The sequence below is a fragment of the Fukomys damarensis genome, unplaced genomic scaffold (assembly GCF_012274545.1).
Source record: "Fukomys damarensis isolate Sample0158 unplaced genomic scaffold, DMR_v1.0_HiC HiC_scaffold_11, whole genome shotgun sequence".
In the NCBI taxonomy this organism is placed as follows: Eukaryota; Metazoa; Chordata; class Mammalia; order Rodentia; family Bathyergidae; genus Fukomys; species Fukomys damarensis.
Genome location: NW_022900923.1, coordinates 3,259,308 through 3,265,017, shown reverse-complemented (window position 1 = coordinate 3,265,017; position 5,710 = coordinate 3,259,308). Strand labels below are relative to the sequence as shown.

At 48.5% G+C, this 5,710-nt stretch overlaps 1 long non-coding RNA gene across 1 annotated transcript; it reads left to right on the top strand.

Moving 5' to 3' along the window:
- The first annotated feature begins 1,377 nt into the window (after positions 1-1,377).
- Positions 1,378-1,974, top strand: LOC104875109. Its single transcript, XR_783947.1, has 3 exons — positions 1,378-1,459; positions 1,561-1,705; positions 1,920-1,974. It is a non-coding gene; the product is annotated as an uncharacterized LOC104875109 (long non-coding RNA).
- The last annotated feature ends 3,736 nt before the right edge of the window (positions 1,975-5,710 follow it).

Genomic DNA, 5,710 nt, shown 5'->3' with positions numbered 1-5,710 from the left:
CAGATGGTGCCCCGGCAGCCTGCGCGATCCTCTTCTTCCAGAGCCCCAAGCCTGGACGTGGGCTTTGCGCTCTTGGTTTCCTAGCCCGGCCTTCCCTTGCTCCTCCTCAGCTGTCCTCCAGCTGAATCAGAAGTCAGATCCCTTCTTTAGGATGTTCACCGAATACTTGTGGGTACAATGTTGAATTAGTACATCATCGGCCTCTAATCGCATAAGGGAGATTTTATAAAAGCGTAGCTTTAGCCATGGATTTAGCTCAGTGGTTCCACAGCTTGCCTCTCAAGCGCAAGGTCCGAGTTCGATCCCTGGTACCCACCCCCAAAAAAACAAAAACACATAGTTTTAGCCTTAGTGGGAGAGAGAGTCAGAGAAAAGAAGCCTTCTTGGCCCTAGAAGAGCTGTCCGCCGACCTGACAGAGGGATGGCAGAGGTGAGGCGGGGGTGGGGCACAGTGAGCCTCTCCCTGACCTCACGGCGGGGCCCAGGACTCGATGGCTCGCTCGGTGAGACTCAATGGTGAGAAGACTTCCACTCCGCTGCCCTTGATTCTTTTTCTCTCCGCTGGTTCCCGCCTAGGGTGGGAGGGCTCACAGGAGAAGAGCTCGGTCGGAATCCTGACTCCTCCTCAGCAGATGGGCCAGGATGAGAACAACTGTTCCCTCACAGCGCTCTGACATTTTTGCTCTTTGCAAAATATCCCAAAGGTGGAAAGAACACAAAGGCGGTGGGTTTGTGAGAAACGTTGAGAAAGGAAGGGGGCATAGGGTGCCCCCTAAACCACGGGTCATCTGATATTACGTAAAAGATACTAACATAAAAGGATCCTGTTGCCCACATTTATAATTTTAAGTTTCGTTTGCCTGGCTGGCAGTTGAAAATGTAGTCTCCCTTCTCCTGACTTTCTCCTCTCCCGTAACTTGGCAGTTCACTGCCCTGGTATCATTGAAGTTATTGTTTTGCTCATCTGTCACACTGTGTTATTTATTGAAATACAGAATCGGGAAATTCACATTGAAATTAAACATCTTGTTTCCTATGGCCGAAAGCCAGAAAGGATTTGTCTTTGGAAGGGTGATTACAGAACACAAAGCAGTGTCTTTGCCTAATGTCTTGCCTGGTTAATCTTACCAAGTGATTCAGAATCAGTTATTACTCAACTTTGAGACTCGTGCATCTATACACAAAAATAAATAGCTCAAGTATCGCAACACGAGATATATTATGCATAGAAGGGAGACCAACCCAATGTCTTGCATTTCACAGAGGTTTCTATAGTGATAAGAACCCTGGGTCTGAAGAAGAGAAGATGCCCTTGTTAGAGCATAAAGAGGCAGCAGCACTGCAGGAGACTCGGTTTCTCCCCTTAGACCCCAAGTACGGGGCTCCCGGTACTGCGTCCTTAGCAACCAGCTCTGTGAAAATTCCTGAGAAAACACCCAAGCTGTGCACGACCCCTAGTGTAGTGTAACCATTTTCTCATTGTTTGCTTCTTCTTCTTTTTTTAATGTTTGTTTTTGTGGTACTGAGGATCGAACTCGGATCCTTGTATTTCCAAGGCAGGTGGCAGAACCACTGAGCCAGGTCCCCGGCCCTCATGGTTTGCTTCTTGAGGCCACCATTGAAACGGAGAATTTATTGGAGAAGGCCGAAGCAGTAACATCGCAGGAAGGATGACAGTTTGCATGAACCGGCCATTCTCACTCAGGTTAACATCACTACGAGCCGTCCCTGGGGGTGGGTAAACATGTGACACCTCTCCGGGAGACACTGGCCTTTCTCAATGCCGTCAAGGATCTGTGGCTTCAACTCTTCCTTGGCTTCCCTAAATTGCTCAAAATCTTTCTTTCCATCCTGTGCAGAGATGTCTGACTTGTTTCCTTAAACTACTGTTTACGTCATGTCAATCTCTGGTCTTCTAGGAGAAGAAAACAAGGCAGAAACTCCACTCTCTGGCACCCAAAAAGCAGCCTGATCACAAGCTCCGACTGTTCGTCTCTATGTCTTAGTAATTTTCTCCTCACTGAGACATAGGACCTGACACCCACAGCTTAACAGAGGAGAGGTCTACCTGGGCTCCTTATTTCAAAGGTCTCAGCACATGCAGCCAGCTCCGAGGCAGAGACAGCACCATGGAAGAGCCTGGAGGGGCAGGACTCGGGGAGGAAGGGAGAAGGAGGACTAGGGAAGGGGAGCAGGGGAGGAAGGCGGGGGGGAAGAAGGGCTACTCGCATAGTGGTGACCAGGCAGCAGAGGGATAGAGAAGAGAGGAGCCAGCAAGGGAGACAGACCTTTCCCGTGCACGGCCCCAGTGACCACCTCTTCCAACAGGCCCTACCTCTCAACCGCACTTGCCCATGGATGAATCCACTTAAGAGCGAGCCACCATGACCAAATCACACTTCAAAAGTGCCCCTCTGAACAAGCATCTGAGGGACACTGCAGATCCAACCTGCAGCACTCTGTGGACTAGAAGAAGCCCCTGCTCTTGCAGCAGTGACTTGTCTACTCATTGCCCCCCAAAGATCCTTTCCCTGCCTTTATTCCTCTCAGCGAGGTGTGACACTTTGTCCCTCAGACCTCCTCTTCCTCCAGGTCAGGCTCATGCTCTGGGATGACCTTCCTGGGATTTGGGTTGAATCCAGCCTCCTCATGGTGCTGGCTCCTGAGCAGGGAGGCTGATGGGAAGAGCAGGCTCGGGGGTACTGGGAAGCGCTCTTGGACTCACATCCTGGGGAGGGAAGGAAGTGATCAGGTACTGAGGGAAGAAGTGGACTGTAGCCTGCCCTCCCAGGAGTCTGGGGCTGGAAGCTCTTTCCAGAGTTGTCTAATCCAGTTGTACCCTGCACCCAGTTAAACTCAGCGAAGCAGCTCCCTCGGCCGATAACAATCGGTGGACACACCGAGCACTGTGAGAAAACAGCACCCTGCTCTGGGGAAAGGAGAGCCAGGGCGAGGCTATTCTCACCCGGAGGGCAGGGGCGAGTCATGGCCCAGATATTATGTCGTACAGGGTCCCCAACTCTGCATCTGAGTGAATGAGCAGACCTCCGATCCAACATGGCCAGGGAAGAAGATGAACCTCAGCCACAGCGGTTAGTTTGCCTGGGCGTTTAATGAAAGGGGTGCAGGGGTCTTAGCCATCAAGCAGGCACAGAAGTCTGGGGACAAATTCCTGAAAGAAAAACATCACTCTGAAGGGGATTGGTAGCTAGGAGGGAGGTAAGGGAAGCTAACCAAACACCCTTCTTTCATGAGTCACTCTTTGAAGGTCTTGTTTAAATTTTTTTGCTTTAGAAAATGATGATTTAAAAGGTCCACGCAGCCCAGGGTAGTAAATCCATGCATACTTCCAACATTAGTTAATATTTACTAAGAAATCATAGGTTACAACAAATTAAATTTCTTGGCTCTCTGACTGAGTTTTTCTGGTGAGCCATGTAGTGACTGTTCCTACAGATAGTTTATAGCTCTAGCTTTTTACCCCTATGCAGCAACTAAAGCACAAGTCAGAAGAACTCAAGACCTATGTGGTTCTTAAACCAGGTTCTTTAGAAAACAAATGTGAGGTTGGGCAGTGGATTGATATGGCCAGGCAGCCACTGGACATGCCCTCTACTAACTGGGGAAAGTGAGTTAGATTTCTGTTGGTCTGAGGTGGAATTCCTTCATATAAACCTGGGCACTCTCAAAGAAATGTTTTATGGTCCAAACTATGTTTACTTTGGACTCAACTTCTCTTTTCAGTTTTCACTTGTGACCTGAGGAATGAGCTCACAATTGGAAGTGAATCTGTCTTCTGGTCCTACTATTAAGTAATTACCTGCCCACTGAGAAACCATGTAGGACTAACAACGGCCTTCTCCCAAATAGATGCTTTTGGGAATTGCATAGATTACATTGACGATGCTTGCAGATTTCAGGGCAGTGCTGGGTGACTCCAATAAGGACACCCTTAGTAAATAGAATGCTTCCTCTGCCCGGTTTTACTTTGCTGCACACTGGAAGTCTGGTGAATCTAACCTGTTGCTCATGTCTGGGATGGTGGAGAATGAAGGACACTTGGTCCTGGTACGCTGTATGTGTCTGGCAGTGTCTCCAAGGTCCTGTGTATAAAAAGTGGTCCCCAGAAGTTATTCTTAGACTCCCAGGCATGGCTCCTGGTCTTGAGAACCGAGTGGGGCTTTGGACTGCTGACCGAGTCCTGCAGATCCCGATTTGGCGAATCTCTGAGGTGGAATTTAGTTGGTATTCACTGAAAACGGTTTGGATTATTCCACTGCCAGACTCATCAAAGAGAGGTTTGGTTCTGCTGTACTTCAGGGATTGGCTCATTGAACAGACTCCAGCTCATCCACATTGGAGGGGACATTTCTGGATTTCTCTGGATGGGCTGGGAGGGCAGAGGGAGCCGATGTGTCTTTACTCATGGATTTCTCCATAGACTTCCATCAGGTGCTAACCATGCGCTGAGCTGGAGTATAACAATCACTGGCTCCCCAGACAGCACCATGAAACCCATTTCACAGATGGGGAGGCTGAGTCTCAAAGAGGTCACATATCTTGTGAATGGAGGTGCTAGGAAATGAAGTCTGAGGTTCAATTTTATTAGGTCTGTTGCAGGAAATCACCAAAGCTTTCTTGAAGCGTCTTCTCAGTGAACGTGTCACAAACTTGAAAACACAAGCACAGCTACCAGGAACCACTGGCCCTCAGCCCATGAGAAAACAAGAATGTACTGTTGTGTGAACAACATCCTCCCCCGTCCCCTCCCCTCCCCCCTCTCTCCTCCTGCTCCCAGCCCACCACCTGGACCCCCATCTCCACGTATCTCCTCCTCCTGCCCTCCTCTGCCCACCACCCAAGCTGTGTCAAAGACTCCCATAGCAGGCACACCAGATTCTGAGGGCTCTCCTCCGGCACACTCCGCTTTAAGCATCTTCAAAACAATTCAAAAGAGAGGATCTAGAAAGGAGGCTCAGGCTTAAAAAGAAGCAGACCTGGAGTTGTGGAGAGGCTGCGAAGACATCCTTGAGGTCATTCTTTCTTTTTTCTGCACTGATGTATTCTCTCCAGAGTGATAATAATCTTTTTTGAAATGCAGGTCTAAGACGGAAGGAATTTTTATCTGGAAGAGTAATATAAATGAGCTTTGACTGCCAGTTTCCACTGATTATTACTTTCCAGGCGGAATTCCTACAAATTCTTGAGGCATGACCTCCAATGAAAAAATAAAACCCCTTTAAAAACTTGTTGAGAAATTCCAGATAACTTTCACAAGAGACTTAATTTTAGAGCATTAACACAATCTTGGTTGGAAAGATAAAACTACAATGCAGTTATTTGGTAAAAGTCATTACTTCACGATGAAGTCATAGGAGATTATTTTCCTGGGCTTATCTCCCCCCCCACTCTGTCTTTAAACTTGGTTCCTCTCCCCAAAAATAACTTGCTTGTGCATCACTCAGTGCACTCTGGACTGACCCTCACAAAGCGACAAAGTGTTTCAGCAGATGGCCAGCCGGAGTCCCAGCCTTCCGGGGCGAGCAGCGCGGTGACAGTTCATGACATCACAGCAATATGTGCTGTGCATTATCATGTACCTCTGGGTAGGGGACCACATGATTGTATCATATAAGTCCAGAGACCGAGAAGAGAGCATGGTGAATGTTCTCATCACAGAGAAATGATCCACGTTGGAGACGAAGGGCAG